At 36.8% G+C, this 20,624-nt stretch overlaps 1 long non-coding RNA gene across 1 annotated transcript; it reads right to left on the reverse strand.

The window, feature by feature from the left end:
• Positions 1–16,711: 16,711 nt before the first annotated feature.
• On the reverse strand, positions 16,712–20,415 carry LOC129397627 (uncharacterized). The gene is made up of 2 exons (XR_008625224.2): positions 19,530–20,415; positions 16,712–19,362 (listed from the first exon to the last, which is right to left on the reverse strand). It is a non-coding gene; the product is annotated as an uncharacterized LOC129397627 (long non-coding RNA).
• Positions 20,416–20,624: the final 209 nt, after the last annotated feature.

The raw sequence follows: 20,624 nt of genomic DNA on the forward strand, positions 1-20,624 counted from the left end.
TTTGTCCTCCAGCTTTGTCTATTCTGCTATTCAAGCCACCTATTGTTATTTTGTATTTTAATAATCATACTTTTAAAAACATGTGATGTCTAATTAATTATTTTTATAAATGTGATATAATCTCAGTTCTTTCTGGCAATTTCAAACTCATGGAACAAAAAGTTGGATTAAAGAAAACTAAAATAATGCAATAAGACGCAAGAAATTGAATGGGAGAGAAGAAGTAAAAGAACCAGCTAGAAACTGCGATAAGTAGAAGGCAAACAGGATAAAATTGGAGGAAGGATCCTCAATGTAATCAGTAAATGTACAATATAAATGTAACCAGCTCATGAAAAGAAAGAGACTCTAAGGCTGTATAAAATAAATCCAGCCACAAGCTATTTACAGGAGATACATTTGTTAAAAATAGCTCAGAAAGTTTTAAAATCAAAGTATAAAACAGATATCACAAGCTGCGGAAATAGAAAATCATAATTACCATTTATTGCTATTTTATCCTTGATTAATAAGCTGACACCAGAGGCCACAAGTCTCAAATGGCAATTTAGTGAAGAACCTTGAAAATAAGGGAGACTATTAATATAGATGCTATGAAAATGAATGCAAAGTGATGAACTAGCCATTACCTCCTATAATATGAATAAATGCAAAAACCGAAAATATTTACAAAACATCTAACTTAAGGACGCTAAGAAAATAAACATTAGTCAAGGTAAGTTGAAGCTTCTTTCTTGTCAGGTTTATGCTTAATTATATATATTGCCAACATAAAATTGAGTTTCTGAGTCTATTTACAACAAAGGGAAATGAGCTTTCTGACAATGTTGAACAGTTTAATTATCCCAAAGATGGTTGACCTGTGACCTTGACCTTGAGATCATGAGACCTAATGTAGTTTGCTATAGGAACAGATTTTTTAGAATGTTTGCCATAGAAAACCATGCTTGCTCATCATGATACTCTAAATTTTGGTTTAGAAATAAATTTTAGTCACCAATCCTGTGATAAATAATCTACTAGTATCTCATTATTAGGACTAACACAACCATTATGATAAAGATTGTACTGATTTTCTTAGGACTGAGGATATAGATTAAGGCGGTCCTTTTTTTCTTACAAGTAAATAACTAACTGTGCTTTAAACAAGTAAAAGCATATTTTTATAAGTAAATAAGTGAAGCAAGTTAACTTTAAAAATATTTTAGTATTTTAAAAATTATTAATAAATAATACATACAGAAGGTTCCACTTTTATTAGTTTTATATAATGATGCACCAAGGTTTGTCTTGGGCCTCAGAATTTAGCTAACATATGTGTTTTAGTTTTCACATGGCCTTCAGTATTGTGGAGGCTGAGAAACCAAATACCTACTTCAATGTCATTTATTATTTTCCCCTAGAAAAGTTTCTGAAATTGTGCATAAAGCAAAAGCTGAAATAAAATGGAAATTCACAGGCAATTTATTGACTTAAAAGCCAATTTTGTTGTTCTAATGCTACGTTTTAAGTCCAATGTTTAACAACAAATGTTTCTCAAGTGAATGTTTTAAGAATACAAAATACAACTGAAGATAATAACCTGAAGTCTGCATATAGATTCCGTGGGATCACATCATTTAAAGTGCACCAAATCTTCAAATCCAGGAGTTAAGTCTCTTTTTTTTTTCTCTTAGAGAAGACAACAAAATTAATAGTACACTGGCAATAGCACTAACAGCAGGACCTTACACTGCCAGACCTGGTTTAAAAAGCCTCTTGTTCCTATACTAACTTTGGTTGGAAGAATAAAACTATTTGTTATTTAACATGTCCAGTATATGTTCCCATAACAGCTGACAGTGTTAAAAAAAAAAAGAATTATTGTATCTGGACTATAGTGTCATACTTTTAAAATGTGACTAATAAATTTTAATAATAAAATTGTAATTATAACTAAACATTGATATGTATGTTTATATATATTTTCTTGAATCCCAGAGGATTGCTTTATGATGTTGATTTTTTTGCTTCAGACTTGAGCTTAGCTATTTATTAATTTTTAACATTCAGCCATCAGCATTGGGCTAAAATATGTAGTTAAGTACAAACTTAGTTTTTTGTGTACCTTCTAGTATTTTTTAATGCAAATACAAGCAAATTCTAGTATATATTCTTATTTTTTCTCTTTCTAACATAAAAGGTAACATACACACTCTTCTGTACTTTAATATGCCAAGTTTAAAATACAATTCAGAATCTCAATTTTCCATGACAAACACAAATACTGACTGAAGCATCTGCAGAATATTCCTATCAGATATAGTAGAATTCAATGTAAAAAAGCCTTAGAAGGCACAAAAATTTTCATACTGGTAAAATAAATAATTAACCAAAAAAACGAAATGGCCACAAACTTTTATGCCTCTCTAACAACATGGCTTCAAAATATGTTAAGTAAAAATTGACAACGCTACAAGGAATAATAGATGAATCCGCAGTTCTACTATGAGGCTTTAACATAAGTCTCTCAGAAAAGAACATATGATGTAAACAAAATATAAATAAGAATACAGAGAATTTGGATGACCTGGTTTCAAGCATGCTCTAGTAGGTAAGTGTGGAGAAAACATTGTACCCAACAGAGGATACACATTCTTTCCAAACATACTTGAAGGATTTTTCAAAATTGCCCATGTATTAACAAAGGAAATCTCAGGAAATCCCAAATATTTATACTATATAGGCCGCATTTACTGAGCACAATGTGATACAATTAGAAATTGGCAACAAAATTAATCCAGAAAGTTAGAAAATCTACATCTGTAAATTCAAAAAATAAAAACACTTCTAAACAAGTATTAGCTGAAAAAAGTAATCTAAATAAAAAGTTCGAATGATTCAGGACAGAAGTAACCCCAAAGTTCTAAATACCAAAAGAAAAATTTAAAATAAATGAAGTAGGTGCAGCAAACCACCATGGCACACATATAGCTATGTAACAAACTTACACGCTATGGACTTGTATCCTGGAATTTTAACTAAAATAAAAAAATAAAAATAAAATAAAATAAATGAAGTAACCTTTTGATTCCAGAAGATAATACAGTTGACCCTTGGACAACATTTGGACATTTCACAAATGTGAAATGCATGAGTCACTTACATAGATTTTTTTCTGCCTCTGCCAGTCCTGAGACAAGACCAACCCCTCTTCTTTCTCCTTCTCAGCCTAATCGATGTGAAGATGATGAGGATGAAGACCTTTATGATGATCCACTTCCACTTAATGAATAGTAAATCTATTTTATCTTCCTTATGATTTTTTTGGGGGGGGGGTTGGGGGACAGAGTCTCGTCCTGTAGCCCAGGCTGGAGTGCAGCGGCACAATCTCGGCTCACTACAAGCTCCGCCTCCCGGGTTCACGCCATTCTCCTGTCAGCCTCCCAAGTAGCTGGGACTACAGGCGCCCGCCACCGTGCCCTGCTAATTTTTTGTATTTTTAGTAGAGCTGGGGTTTCACCGTGTTAGCCAGGATGGTCTCGATCTCCTGACCTCTTCTTGATCCGCCCACCTTGGCCTCCCAATGTGCTGGGATTACAGACCGTGAGCCACCGCGCCCGGCCTATGATTTTCTTAATAACATTTTATTTTCTCTATTTCTTTAAGAATAGAGTATATAATACATATAGCATATAAAATATGTGTTATTCAACTATTTATGTTATAAATAAGGCTTCCTGTCAACAGTAGGCCATTAGTAACTCAGTTTTGGGGAAGTCAAAAGTTACACAAAGATTTTCGACTGAACAGGGGATCGGTGCCCCTAACCCTCCCATTGTTCAGGAGTCAACTGTAAATGCCAAAAATAAGAAGGAATTAATGAAAGAAAACTAAAAGTTAATCAATAAACTGAAAGGGAAAAGTAACTCCGAGTACAAAAAATGCTAAGTGACTAGAGAGAAAGGGAAAATTTACATTGTAAGAGAAAAATAGATTCACCTTTATACCAATAAATTTGAAAGCCTAAATAGAAAATGACAATTTTGTAGGAAAATACAAATTTTTAAAATTAGCTCGAGAAGATATGGATAACCTGAGTAACAGAATTGAAATTATAGCCTCCCTCCCCACCACCCTCCCAATGGCACCGTGCCCAGGCAATTTTATAGGTCATTTCTACCAAACCTTTAAGGAACAGATAGTTATTTCTTTTACAACTGTTTTAGAGCATAGATAAATTTGGGAAGCCATATAACTCATTTTATGGGATATAATCCTGATAAAAACAACTCTCAAAGAAATAATAAGCAATATCATATATGGGTATACATGTAAAAATATTAACTGAATTCTGTAAAGTGTTAAAAATGGGATTAGTGCCTCTTAAAATAGGGCAAGTAGGGTTTGTCCCAAGAATGCAAATCAGGTTCAGTGGTTGAGAAGATATGAACCAATGGGACCCTGTCAGAAAAGATTAAAGGAGAATCACGTAAACTTCTCAAGACAAGCCCAAAAAAGTTTTTATTAAATTTGACACCGATTTATGAAATAAACTCATATAAAACTAGGAAACACCTTTAACTTGATAAAGGCTAGCTGCCAAAACCCAAGAGTAAACACCATATTTAATTCTGAAACTAGGCTAAGATTAGAGTCAAGCAAGTAAGGCACTCGCCTCGGGTGCAGAATTTAAGGGGGAGCACCACAAACCTAGGTAATCAGATAAATAATATTTTAATGCAGTATTTTTTAAAAATCAGTGTTAATACACAAGATGAAGACTTTAAAGTACCAAAATTTTGAATGAAAACCCATGCCATGCAGAGCCCTATGGGAGCCATATACATAGTCTTGAGTGGTTTTATTTTTAATGGTTACTTTTTTCCAGAACATTAAAGTAGCTGAAAAAATATTGAAAATGAAACATAGGTATATTAAAAACCACATTATTTTAAGTTTAAACTTTTATTTATATCCCAATCAGAATTTATTACATTTTTACTTTCCTGGCTTTAAATGAACTCCAACTCATCAGTAATATTTTCAAACTCTTTATTGGCTTCTCAATTGAGAACATAGCCATGTTTCACAATTTCTCCTGACCGAGTGACTGTATTAAATAACCACTAATAGGGCAAAAAAATCGGATACAGAATTTTTAAATTAATAGAAGGAAAAAAATGTCCAAGGAAAAATAGAAATCATTATAATAAAGTCAGAAAAGGTAGAAAAAAGGAAAATACCAAAAAAAACCATCAAATAAGATAACAAGAATCAGATCAAACATATTGATTACATAGTAAATGTAAAATGATAGATTTCTCAATTAACAAAGATTATCAGATAGAGTGAAAAAGACATTCTGTACGTACTGTTTGCAAGAGATACGCTTATAACTAAAAGACCCTGAAACCTTGTCAATTAAATAACAAGGAATATTAGATAAACGAATACAAAAAAGGGAGCAGGATGGCAATATTAATATAAAAAAGTAGAATTCAAAGAAAAACACATTAAATGGGACAAAAGTATAAAGTCTAAATGGAAACTATAGTAGCAGCGAAACAAAGTAATAACAGTGAAACATGAGCAAAAACATTTTCAAAAGGACAAAATAAAATTTTACATAAATCATAATTAAAGTGGGAGACTTTCACACATTTTTTCCACAGTTTGATCAAGTAAACCAAAAAATTTTTAAATGTATAATTATCAAATAATACCATTAAGACACTTGATTTGATTAATATATTTAAACTCTACAGAGAATATTCTACTCAAATGTCCATAAGACACGTACAATAAACAGCCCCAAAGAAAAGTTAAATAAATTCTCAGACCAACAGGCCACATTCTCTTATAAAGATATAATAAAATGAGAAATTTACAATAAAAAATGCACACAGGACTGGAAATTTACCAATATTGTACTCTCCTAAATGACTCCTGGATTAGAGAAAAGAAATCAAAATTAAAATCATAAACTATTACCCATACATGTGCGTACTATGTGCCAAGCACTCTTCTGCCTGCTAGAAACACAATAGTGAAGAAATTGAGTTGCTGGGTTGGGGGCGGGGTTCATATACTCACAAACAATAAGCAAATAAACCAATAAGTGTTTGTGTGTGAAATCTCACAACAATCTTATGAGGTATTTTATTAGCTCGATACGACAGATAAGGAAATGGAAACAGGAAGAGGTTAAGTAATTAGCCCAAGATCACCTATCTAGTAAGTGAGAAGGCTGGGATTCAAATCTAGCAGCCTGGCTTCAGAGTCCACACTACAGTGTACAGCCTCTTGTATGTGAGAAAGAAGCCTATGCTAACAAATATAAAAATGTAGATTTTTTTCAGAAAACACAACTACTGAAATCAGTTAAAGAAAAGGTAGAAAATCCAAACAGACCAATAGACATGGAAGAAATTGGAAAGTTAATCAAATACATAATGTCTGTTAAAGCTCCAGGGTTAAATGGCTAATTAGTAATTAGCTAGGTAATTCTTACGTTATTTTAAATATTTCCGAGCCTCGATATTAATAGCTTCATATTAAAGCTCTTATTTTATGAAGCTAGCATGACCTTAACACCAAACTTGACAGAGGTAACACACACATACACACACACACACACACAAACACAATTTTGGCTCATTCTCATCTAAAAATAGAAATAACAGCTAAGCCGTACATAGTGCTTACTAAGTGCCAGGCTATTCTTACATAGTGCCAGGATATTCTAACCAGCTTAACGTATTAACTCATTTATTCTTCAAAACAATGCTGTTTTCATCTTATAAAAGAGAAACACACAGAAGGTTATGGGACTTGCCCAAAATTACACTGCAAGTTAGTGGCAGGTAGTTAATGGCAAAGCTGGAATATCAACCCAGGCATAGAGACTTGGTTCAGAATTAGGAAATGTGCTAATTCTACTCATTACATAAACAAAATAAAGTAGAATAACTGTATTATCATATCCATAAAGGCTGAAAAGGCACTTGATAAAATTCAGTTTCTAATTAACAAACAAAGAAACTCATGGTGAATTAGAAATTTTCTTAATATATTAGGGCAGTGGTCCCCAACCTTTTTGGCACCAAGAGCCCATTTTGTGGAAGACAATTTTTCCACGGACGAGTGGGGTGGTTTCAGAATGATTGAAACCCATTACATTTATTGTGCACTTTATTTCTATTATTATTACATTGTAATACATAATGAAATAATTATACAACTCACCATAATGTAGAATTAGTGGGAGCCCTGAGCTTGTTTTCCTGCAACTAGACGGTCCTATCTGGGGGTGACGGGGAACAGTGTCAGATCATCAGGCATTAGATTCTCAGGAGCACACAACTTAGGTTTCGAATTTGCAGTTCATCATAGGGTTTGTTATGAGAATCTAATCCTCCTACTGACCTGACAGAAGGCAGAGCGCAGGCGGTAATGTGAGTGATGGGGAGCAGCTGTAAACACAGATGAAGCTTCGCTTGCTTGCCTCCTGCTGTGTGGCCTGGTTCCTAACAGGCCACAGACGGTTGGGGACCCCTGTGCTAGAGAATACAACATAAAACAAAGTAACAGGTAAAACACCAGATGCTTTTTCACTAAAATAGGTACATAAATAATCAATTTTTAAAAATATATAAAATGGCAAGCTATACATTTGTTGAGGGATAAAAAGGACTTTACACATTTATAGACAAAGGTATACCTATATTTGTAATCAATTCACACATAGTCCCAATCTATGTTTTAAACATAAACAGAATCCTGAGTTATTAATCTCTTTATTTTGTGGGACTATAGTTTGGATGATAATATATATAACTCCTACTTCTTTTTGGATGTTTCTGATATTTCTGAGGACTTTTGTCTATTCAGGTAAAGGAAGCAGCAATAGAAAGGCAATCTTCCAAATTAATATTTTTAGGGATTTTGTGATTCATTCCTCATACTAATAAACCCACAACTTCCCCTACCCTCTCCCTACATCCCAGCTCCTGATTCAGTCATCAGTGGTTGATGAGCTGATTAGGGTTTCCAGACTTAACAAGTAAAAATATAGAATGAATACTCAATTTAAAAATTTAAAACAATAATAGCTTTTATTAAGCATTTATTAAGACTTTATAATAACCAGGTACTTTGCTGAGTACTCTGCAGACATTATTTCACATTGAATTCTAGCAACACCTATGAGGTAGATATTATTGTGAGTATCTCCATTTTACACAGGAAAAAAAATGGAATCTCAGAGGTTGAATCATTTGCCAAAGACCACAGCTAATAATGGTGGGGCCAAACTTCAATCCCACAATCTTAAGTCTTAACTCTTCTGCTCCGGAGCCTACCAGCTGTGCAGATTCTGAGTGATGGGAAAGGTGAAGCACCTAGCGCGGCACCTGACACATTGCAGGTGCTCAGTGGTGGGATGTGCTCTTCTGTTGTGCAATCCAAAGATGTGATCGGCTGCACCTGCCACCACCACTGTCTCTCGATGAGCAGCACACCTGCCCTCAGGCACACTGCTCACCCCATCCCCACTTCAAACCCCAGGAACATCGCGTCTGCTAAAGAGGCTGTTCCCTTAGAGCAGAAAGGCAGTATGGTAGAGGGTGGGCTGCCAAGCTGGGTCCCTGCCACACTGCCACGCTGGCTTTTACATTTTTTTTTTTTTTTTGCAACAGAGTCTCACTCTGTTGCCCAGGCTGGAGTGCAGCGGCGCAATCTCGGTTCCCAGGCTCCCAGGTTCAAGCTATTCCTGCAATATCCGCCTCCCAAGCTCCCAGGCTCAAGTGATTCTTGTGCCTCAGTTTCCCGAGTAGCTGGGATTACAAGCGCTCGCCACCATGCCCGGCTAATTTACTTTTATATTTAAAAAATTAAAATTGAAATTGTATATATTTAAGACGTATGGTGTGGTGTTTTGATACACATATACATAGCGAACTGCTCAGTGCAGTTAAACTAATACACTCAACTTTTTACATAGTTACCTTGTTTTATGTTTGGTAAGAACACTTAAGATCTACGTGTTAGCAAATTTTAAGTATACATGCAGTATTATTAACTAGAGTCCTTATGCTGTACATTAGATCTCCGGTACTAATCCAACCTGCATAACTGAAACTTTGTTCCCTGTGACCAACACCTCTCTGTTTCCCTAAATTTGTATTTCAGATACGCAGTGAGTAATTTTTTTAGGACATGCAATATTTAGGACATACTTATACTAAAAAAGTATTAATTAACAGGAATTCCAATTAAACTGGGCAAACTGAATTATTTTACCTGGTAGCCATAAGGCTGATCCTAGGTTTTAAATTTTGCACTGTGTTTCTCTGAAGGCGTGGCTAGCCACTAGACTGAAGATTTTTCAGCACAAAGTTTTCCTGCCTTGTGTCAGCTGTAAGTTCCATTTACACAGTGAATCTGAGATATCTGCTTTTTAGCAGTCTTATATATGGATATAAGTTCTTACATATGAATATTGTATAATTAAACTTTATTTGATTCCTATCTACCAGCCAAAAAAATACAAATCTGTAAATGTTTAGCTAGAACAAGTAGACAAATGGGTGTTTTCTAGAGGCATTCCTTACTAAAAAGAATTGCAGTGGAAGCATTTATGTACACCAAAAACAGGGTCCCAAAGAGCAAGACATACTACTTTTCATGATACCCATTGAATATAAAATTAGAAAATGTGCACTTGGGTAGTACAAAATGTTTATGTCCTAATCATCAAATTTTAAAGGCTTCAGTTTCCTGGGGCTCATATTTAGAAATTTTAATAACACTGATTTGAAAATAAGTGTTTTTACGGTATATGAACTAGTTCTGCAAATATATACTGTGAGATTTGAGTGAAACTGTTTTCACTACATTAAAAATTAAATTACAATATTTACTAGCAGTATGATTTTTAAATATGTATCATACACATTTTTTATTTTGAAATGTTTTAAATTCATAGAAAAGTTGAAAGAAAAAGCTCATATACTCATCCTCCAGATTCACAAAGTATCATCATCTTGACACATGCACACATACATACACACACTGCCCTTTTGCCAAATCACTTTCTTGTAGACCACAGATATAGTGATATTTCATCTCTAGGTACCACGGTATGCATCTCCCGAGAACGAGAACATTCTTATAACCAATCACAATACTATTATTGCACCTAAGAAAATTAACATGAATTCAATGATGTCATTCAACGTATGAATCATACTTGAATTTCTCTAATTACCTAAAAAAATGTCCATTACAGCTCCCTATCCCAGCCCCATCCAATTTCAACCAAGTATCATGCATTACATTTGGCCCTTTTTGGGGGGGTGTCTCATTATGCTCCCTCTATCCAGAACCGTTCTCCACCTTCCTTTTTTTTCGCAACACTGAGTTCATTGAAGAGTCTAGGCCAATTGTCTTGGGAGATGGTACCACATTCTGGATTCTTCTGATTCTTTCTTTATGAAAATTTTCCAGCATGAGCAGCACCATGGCAATGTCTTACATCTCCCACGACATCACATCAGGAGGCATAGAATGCTATGATGTCACACTGTTCCACTACTGGCACTTCTCATTATAGAGACATACTTTCCCTTTGGTAATTACTGAGTAATTTGTGGAGTGATCATTTGAGGTCATGTAAACATTCTGTGCCTCAATACATCCTCACCTCATGGCTTAACCATTCATTAATAATTTATGCCTGTGTCAGTTATTATATTGCATGTTACAAAATGAGGATTTTCTAATCTTATCATTTCTTTGTACATTTATTAGCTGTCATTATACTATAAAGAAGAGCCTTCTTTCTCCTCCCTCTCTCTTCTGATATCACATAAGTTTGTGATTCATTTTTAAAAATTCAATGTGTTATAATTCATTACCATCATTTTTCTTTTTGATGCTGAAATTGTCCCAAATTTGGTCAGCGGGTAGCACTTCATGCTGGCTCCTGGGACCTTTTGACCGCCTCATTAATCTTTCAGTACATTGTTGCTTATGGCACAAGATGTTCCAAGCTCACTTTGTACTTGTACTTTCCTGGCCTCAGACCTAGAATCCTCCATTTCTCCAAGAATTCCTGGTTCCTTTTAATGGGAAATAATTTTTGGATATTAAGATCTGGATCCCAAATACAATTACTACAGGATGTAATGTCTTCTCTCTCTCTCTCTCTCTCATATATATATGTATCTTAAAATCATGAGTTAATATGAATAGGCGCAATTGGAATCCAACACTACAGGACTCTTTCTCATCATCTCTTCAGTGAAGTGAAATCAACTGAGATTTCCAACAACATTAAAATATTTACTCACTAATTTTATCCTAATAAACAAAAAATAGTCCCAGAATTACAACAGCAATACTACCACCAATGGCAAATCTAGTAAGTAAAACTGTAAAATTACCTGAAACATCCTTATATTTCGTACCAAAGTATACAGTCTACAGAGCATGCTTAAAAGCCACTTGAATTAATTATTTTCTGTGTGGATAGGTTATTAATTTCACATACTGTGAAAATCATTTATTTGTGTTTAAATTCCATTTTAGTGCTTGATTTGTCATACTTTTTATTTACTTTTATTTTTTCTATATACATATAAAACATTGATATATTTCACAAGTCGAAACTATATAAAAAGGTATACTCAGTGAAGTCTTATTCAAACCCCTCTACTTTGTTCCCACCATAGATAAGATTATGTGTCTATCTGTTGATATACATCCTTATCTATTTATGACTATCTATTGGTATATATCCTAGTTTACCTTCTTTCTTGCACAAAAGGTAGCATACTATATATATATTCTTTTGTTTTTGTTTTACTTAACAATATAGTCTAGATATGACACCATATCAATTCACAGGAAGCTGTAGATCTGTTGTTTATTCAACCAGTCAATCCTTTAGGTAAGGGCATTTGGGTTGTTACAATATTTTGCCATTACACATAGTGCCATAATAAATAAACTTGTGCATATATTGTTTTGAATTTGTGGAGCTGTATATTAAGGGTAAATTCTTAGGGTTGGAATGTCTGAATAATAAAGCAAATACCTATACAGTTTTGTTAGATATTGACAAATTCTCCTTCACAGGGGTTATAACGTTTTGCATTCCCACCAGCAGTGGATGGAAATTTCTTTCTCCCTAGCACCTGGCCAATGGAGCACGTGGTCAAGTTGCCAAGCTTATAGATAAGAAATGATAAATTTAAAACTATTTTAAATTTACAAGAGTAATCACAGGCAAGTTACTGAGTCTGTCTGAGCCTTAGCTTTCCAGTTAAGATAAAAATGCCCATCTTAATTGTTCAGATGACCAAATCTGAAACATATAGATTTATGGATATATAAAAATCTATGACTTGGCACATAATAAATATTCAATATGTGGTATTTTAGAATTAATATTATTATGTATTTAGTAGGTAATAAATTTCTATTGTATTTTAATAAATAAGCCTTGCTAACATGGAAAACTATCATACCTATAATTATAGAGAATAAGCACCAGAGAACTTAAAGATCATTAAAGGCAAAATGTTTTTATCTCATATTCCATTTTTAATTACTTGGTAGTAACTTACAGGGTGCTATGTTAATAATGATTCAAATGACAAATTTTTGTTTAGCAGTAAGAGATTGACAAGTTATATATACTACAGACATGAATATGAATTTTACATACATATTTCCTATCAGTGATTTGGTTGAATCCATTGTTTTTGTAGTTAAGGAAATGAGGGCAAATAGATTGTAATATTCTATAGATGATACAGCAAATTAATATCAAAGTCAAGGTTATAAATTAGAATTTCTAACAGTGTCATGATTTTTCTATTATACCACAGCATACACACTCTCTCTTTAACACACTCTCTCATAGCACACTTTCTAACTTGGTCACTCTTTCACTTGCTCACACATACACACACACACACACACACACAGAGATGTACTCTCGTTTTTTCTCTTAGTTAATTGTAACACAATTTAGCCCTCTCTTTCTGGAGGAAAACTCTACCCTCATAATGCATATGGATTTTACATCTGTAAAATTTATCCACAATATGAATTAAGGTAGGGATTTATTTATGGTATTTAAGTTGCAAAAAATGGCATTTGCACAGGGGAGATTCTTTTATGCAGAGCATGATCACTTGCCAATTAAGTTTCTTTTCATGGAAGAATGGTAAGCATCAAAGAAATGGAAAGGATCCTCAAATTTAGGCCTAGCTGATTTAATGTGAATTAAAAACTGAAGGGTAAACAGCTTTTCAAGTGGATAAAAAAATTGATCATTACAGGCATCATATCATTGATTCTGTTGTTCATTTTTACTTTTCCAAAGTGTGAGATAAGCAGAAGCAATAAGCCATCATTGATGGTGTGAGAGCCATATGGTGGGGAGGTAAAGGGTTACTTGAAGAACAGTCTGGTTGCAGAGGCAGAAAGTGAAAAACAAAATGACAAGCATTCCTACAAAGCAATATATCAAGTGCAAATTAATACATGGTTACACCTTATCAAGCCACCACTTATCTAACCATCTCAACTCTGGAACACAGCCTTAAATCCTGAATATGCAAAACAGCTTCTGAACAATAAAAATACAAGTTAGAAAATGTATGCAATTTACCAGAAACATGTAATTTAATACCAATATTGAATATTCTAAGGACTCTGGCTTTTATTCTTGAGAAAGGAAAGAAGGCATTGCAGGGTTTTGAGCAGAGGAGTAGCATGAACTAACTCCTTTTGGCCGGGATCATTTTCTCTACCATGTTGTGAACAGACTGGTCAGGGAGGTGGGGGGCAACGGTAGAAGCAGGGAGACCAGTTGGGAGGTTATTGCAACAATCCAGGCAGGAGATGACAGACGACTCCCCTGAATGCAAAGAGTGTAGTCTGTAAAAACTGGTCAGATTCTGGGTATATGATAGAGGTAGATCCAACAGGATTTACTCTTGGAATAGATTTGGGGATTGAGAGATACAGAGGAGAGAAGGATGACTCCAAATTTTTTGCTGGGCAATGATAAGTATGGTATTGCTGATAAATGAAATGGGAAAGACTATAGGAGGAGCAGTTTGGACAGTTTGAGCATCAAGAAAAAATATATTCAATAGACTTGGTTATAAAACATAGAACAAATAGGTGACATATCATTACAGAAAATTTACCTTTAAAAATAGGTGACTAACGATTAACAATTAAGAAATAAACTTAAGCCTTTAAAATTTTCCTTTCTGTAGAATAGATTATTCCTTCAAAAAAACCTGAAAAATGAAGCATTACACTTTCATTATTAAGAACTGAGGGGACACAAAGTACAGGAAAAATGAGATTTAACTGGGCTAATTTGGAGAAAGTCTTCAGAAATAGTTAAGGTTTAATCCACAAGAAAGATTTCCCAGAAGACAGACAGAAAGGGCAGGCACCTGTAGGATCTTGTCAGGAATCTTAGAGATGGTGTGGCTCTCCTACTTGGAGAATTCAAGAAGCCTCCAGCTAGAATCCAAGTCTATTGATTTAGAGACATAGGGGAGAAATTGATCTGTGAAGGGCTCTGAGAGAAAGAGGAGGTTGAGCCAAGGAGTCACAAAACAAGAAAAAGAATAAATGGTTAGGCATTGGAAGATCTGAGGCCCTACTAACTTAATGGGCAAGTATTCATTTCATCTCCAGAGGAGTTGGCCAAACTGTGCCAAAGGCAGCTTTACACCCCAATTAAAATTCTCTGATTTTAAATGAGACTTCCTCTTTAAGCCTGGGAAGGGGTTATTATTCAGAAGGTATTAACCAACTGTTCATCACCTCCAATAAGTACCGGATGTGAGGAAAAAGATAGGTTAATTCTAACAGAATTTATTGCTTGTTATTAAATCCCAGAATGAGGTCCTGAGAACAATCTGCCACCAAATTAATCTTAAGTACCACTTTGATTGTGTCATTGGCCTTTGCCAACCCCCCATGGCTTTTTGTTGCTACCAACTCAAGTCTCACTTGCTCAGATTTCTGTGGTCTGGCCCCACTGTGTCTGGGCAGACTCATCGCCCACCCTCCCTGTCCCCATGCCTAAAGTCACGTGATAACCCATAAATCCATTAACCCCTTAATCCATGAATGGATTAACCCATTTATGCATGTAGAGCCCTCATGAACTAATAATCTCTTAAAGGTCCCACCTTTCAATACTGCTGCATTGGGTGTTAAGTTTCAATATGAGTTTCAGAGGAGACAAACATTTAAACCATAGCACTTAGTAATGCCTAGATAACCCCAGGCAAAGTGGGGCCAGACCACAGAAATCTGAGCAAGTGACACTTGAGTTCGTAGCAACAAAAAGCCATGGGGGTTTGGCAAAGGCCAATGACACAATCAAAGTGGTACTTAAGATTAATCTGGTGGCAGATTGCCAAAGTGTCAATTTATTTTATTATTTATCTAGCACTTGTATCCTGCCTTGTGGCTTCATTATGTGTACACATTCATTGATCATCTCTGGTATCCTTAACATATCCCTCACAGTATCTTAGTACAGCTTAGCGAGCTATAAACAAGGGAGTGGTTATTCCATTGATCCTTTTAGAAAATAAGACAGAATGGTTTCCTATCAGTCTTGGATAACATAAAGTTCTGATTAAGAAGCAGGGAAAAGATTAAGAATACGCCTAATTAATGTTCACAAGTTTCCAGTTTGACATGCATATTCACTCTTCTTGTTGGATATCCAACAAGACCAGTGTTATGCTGTCATGTGTGCTGGTTAATTCCAGATACTGACTTTGATGAAGTGTGTTTTTGTTTATAGTACAGAAAATCAGCAACAATTTAAGAAAACCAAAAGCACAAAACATGTTATTTTAGGCTATACATTTTTAATATATCCAACAAGTGAGAATCATATGTATTTGTAAATTAGTTAAAATTAGGAATTAAGAGTGAGGAGGACAAAAGGAGACAGTTGGGAAGGGATGAAGAGAGGCAAAACAATATGAGGCTTCCTGATAGAGACAAGAATAAATGATTTAGTGCCAATGATGAACTGAATTGGAAATTTACCCCTTTAAAAACCATGATTAAAAGTATGAATATATTCCTCAAACTTTGAGAAACATTCGATTAAAATTAGAGAAAGTACTCTTATTTCACTCTAGGAAGTAAAAACAAACAAAAACAAAAACAAAAACAAACAAACAAGAAAGAAAGATGGAGACCTTTGTAGTGAGGGCAAGGAAGCCATATTTCATTAGTAAATAGTGGCAAAACTGGAGATAGAATTTCAAATCTGTCCTGTAGGCAAAGTGATTGGATTTATTGATTGTACCAATATATGCCTAATTCTGCATGGCAGTACATATATTAAATTCCATTGGCCTGCAGCTGAGGATCCCTACACCAAAACACATACAATCCCTGGAACATTTTGCATTTCCCCAGCGTTGGAAGTTTTATAGATCTCTGTGTTACTGTGGTCATTTATGTTTATGTTTCATTTACGATAATTCCCTCAGGATGGATGGTCACTTGGTAAAATCATCACGTTGGAAAAAACACTGATATTAATAACCTGATTTGATGTAGGGGAAAATAATGCCATCATAAGATAAATCAGCATTCCTTTCATCTCAAGTTTGGAATTCCTAACTCTATGTATGGCTCAGACCTTAGATTTTAAAAGGTCTTTTTTTTTTTTTAATGTAAAACCATTTGTTTAATTCTAAATCAAATCACTTTCACAACAGTGAAAATTAGTGACTGGTTAAGGTGTGCCACTGTACATATCATCATTTTCTGACTGGGGTCAGGACCTGGTCCTAGTCCACAAGGGTGGCAGGAGGAGGGTGGAGGTTAAGAACACAGAAAACACACAAAAGAAAGGAAAGCTGCCTTGGCAGAAGGATGAGGTGGTGAGCTTGCCGAGGGATGGTGGGAAGGGGGCTCCCTGTTGGGGCCGAGCCAGGAGTCCCAAGTCAGCTCTCCTGCCTTACTTAGCTCCTGGCAGAGGGTAAGTGGGGACCTACAAGGTTCAATCAAATGGCATTTGGCCAGCCTGGCTTTACTAACAGGTTCCCAGAGTGCCTCTGTTGGTTGAGCTCTCCTGGGCTCACTCCATTTCATTGAAGAGTCCAAATGATTCATTTTCCTACCCACAACTTTTCATTATTCTTCTGGAAACCCATTTCTGTTGAGTCCATCTGACTTAAGTCCTCTCTCCCTCCACTAGTTGGGGCCACTGCACTGAGGGGGGTCCCACCAATTCTCTCTAGAGCAGAGACACTCCAGAGGCCCCTGCAACTTTGGGGATTTCCAGAAGGTGATAAAAAGAACACTCTTGAGTGGGTGCCCAGGAATGTTTAAAATCTATCAGGCACACTATAAAGCTGGTGGTTTCTTCCTACCAAATGGATTTGGCATATGAACCACCTACTCAATACTTTATATTTTGTCTGTTTAAACACTGAACTCTGGTGTTGACAGGTACAAAGGAGAAGAGATGGGGACTATGAAGAGGGGAGGGCTTCCCTCATCTTCCTCAAGATCTTTGTTTCCACAAACTATGCAGTCATAATTGAGAAAAAGCAATAGGTGGGGCTTCCTACCATTTGTTGGTTATTGCTGGGGTTAGCCAGGAGAAGTGTGGATGGCAAAGTAAGAGAGAGGCCCAGAGGAAGCCCATCTCCCCCCAGCTTTGGGGTCTCCAGAAAGAGGCTGGATTTGTGGGATGAAGCCTAGAAGGCAGAGCAAGAACTGTTCCACCAGGTGAACAGTCCTACCTGCCTGGTACCATACTCCCTCAATAAGATTCAGAGGAAGAAGCTTGTGAAACTGAAAATCAAATCAAGGTATTGGGAAGAATAATTTCCCCTCGATTCCACAGGAGGGAAGACCACACAATATCATTGTGCTGGGGCTCCCCAGGCCCTGCCACCTGGCTTTACAAATCATCAGGGGTTGCCTGCTTGGCAGTCACATGCTTCCCTGGTTTTAGCACACATAAAAGGAGTTTTCAGGGAACTCTATCAAGCCATACCAAAATCAGGGTCACATGTGGGTTTCCCCTTTCCTTGCCTCTTCATAAAAGACAACTTGGCTTCTGAGGATGGTGGTCTTCTGCATGCAGTTGGGCTGACCTGACAAAGCCCCCAGTTTCCTGTGGCAGGTTCTGGGAGAGGATGCATTCAAGCTTCTGCAGCCTAGGGGACAGGGCTGCTTGTTCAGCTATTACTGCCTCGGAGCTCCAAATCCCACCAAAGTCCTGACTCCAGGTCTTTCCTAATGCACAGTAGTCAGTCTCAGCTTCAGCAGTATTCTCGGCTGTATGTTCTCTGGCAGAGAGAGGCGGATGCACATAGTTTTAGGGAGAAATCTGATGGGAAATCTGTGAGTTAAGCCACATGTCTCACCAGGAATAATTTATGCCAGGAAACCAGGAAGTCATTCAAGTTGTTCTCTGAGGCCAAAGACACTGAGCACAGCCCAGAGCCAATAAAAGATCTTTGAGTCTCTGGTGAATTTACGAAGTGACCCCAGCTTTAGCTACTGCAATTATGATTTTTATGGGACAGCAATTTCTTGCATCTCTACAGAGGAAGAAGAGGGGGAGTGGGAGGGGAAGGAAAGAGAACAGAGCGGCACTGGGATTTGAAAGGGGAACATCTCTATCTGAGGAGCCCCCACTGGCTTCAGAGGCAACTTACCAAGGGGTATTTAAAGACATGAAAATTTCCAGAAATACCATTTGGTGCATCCCTTTGTTTCTGTAATATTAAACTCAGGTGAAATTATACTCTGACAGTTTCTCTCTTTCTGCCTCTTCCCTCTGCAGAGTCAGGACCTGCAGAACTGGCTGAAACAAGATTTCATGGTGTCACCCATGAGAGAGGACTCAATGCCAAGGCCTGAGGTTATAGGGTGTTTACAGCAGTGGCGATACTCAGGGGTCATCGCCAACTGGTCTCGAGTTCCAAAGCTCTGATGAAGAAACAAGACTCCTTGATGTGTTACTGATCCCACTGATTCCAGGAGTCAAGATTAGCCAGGAAGCCAAACACCAGGAGTTGGGGTGGCACATCACCAGTCCAGAGCCCTGCCACGGATGTAGGCAGGAGCCCAGCATTAGGCAATCAGGAGCCAGAACATGATCACCAGGGCCACAAATAGGAAGAGGCGTGACAGGAACTGCTCGTCCACATACTGGGGTGTCCCAGGGACAGCTGGAGGAGGCCGCCCATCATTTATATTAAATGCTGTGGCAAATATCCCAAAGGGAAATGCCCCAATTCCAAAAGACATCTGGAAGCCACCATCTCCAAATCCAAATCCTTGAAATCCCTCTGGATTGGTGTGGTTATAAGTGACTTTTTTCCCCCTCTTTTCCTTTCTGTATTTTACAAGTTTTCCTTTACTTTTATAATCAAGGAGAAAAATTGTAAGGCTAAGAAGGAAACTTCTAAAGCCATCAGCTCATTTGTAGAAGCTTCTCCTAGAATGTTCCTCACCCCTCTATTCTCCGGCTCTGGTCTCTGTCCTTGAGGACGAGGAGGGGTCTTCTCTCTGGGGTCCTGTTGCCCAGTGCTGCCCCTTCCACAGAGGGGGATGATAAAAGGTATTTAAAAAAAAAAAAAAAAAAGAGGAGAAAGCGCTCACATATGACAGTTGTTCTAAAAACTGTGAATTTCCAGCATTTCTCTCTTGAAACTAGTCCAAAATATTCTCATCACTTTTAGGAAGCTCTACATCCCTAATTAAGTAAAAAGTTCCTTTCTTTACCTTCTTCTTTTTCTTTCCAGAAAGAAAAGTCTCACTTGCTCAGACTTCTGTGGTCTGGCCCCACTGTGTCTGGGCAGACTCATCGCCCATCCTTCCTGTCCCCATCCCTAAAGGTCCAGTCAATCTGGTTGCCACCAGTCTTCAGATATTTCTTCCAGAAAAAGAAGAAGGCAAAGAAATTTTTAAATTTAATAAACTTTATTCTTGTTGGTGGAAGAGGGAGGGGAAATAAAAGCCACCTACTCCACTCCTCTCAATAAATTAAATAACACATAGCCAATTCCCAGACCCTAAGCAAACCTTGGGCACTTGAGCCAGTCCTGCTGTTTCTTTATGGCCCAGTCTGCTTCCTCTTCACAGAAGGGAGTTTTTCCTACTGCTGCCAGGTTATGTCATGACCACAGGCCACATCCCCTCTGTGGACAGGGTCCCAGGCCCAGAGAGGATGTTAGGGGTGGCCAGGGAAAGGAAGAAGGAGATGCTCTTCCTCAAAGATTGGGGCAGAGAGGACAGTCCTGGAGTAGAGCTGTGGCTGACTGTTCCTCCCTCCTCAGCTTCCCCCAGATGTGGGTACAGGAAGAGCAGGAGAGTAATGGATCCTTTCTTCAGGGAGTATCAAGAGCCCAAAGGGACCCCTAGAGCTAATGAGGCCACCGAGAAAAAGTTAATTTAAGGAATTTCAATTCCTTAAATTAACTAATTGACAAAATGCCATGTTTTGTGGAAAAACAATGATAACATCAGTTATGGAATAAGGAAAGAACCTAAAATATTCCATTGCAAATAACAAAATCTACCTTCTTTAGGTTGTTTTCTGTTTTGTT

Source organism: Pan paniscus, chromosome 3 (assembly GCF_029289425.2).
Source record: "Pan paniscus chromosome 3, NHGRI_mPanPan1-v2.0_pri, whole genome shotgun sequence".
In the NCBI taxonomy this organism is placed as follows: domain Eukaryota; kingdom Metazoa; phylum Chordata; class Mammalia; order Primates; family Hominidae; genus Pan; species Pan paniscus.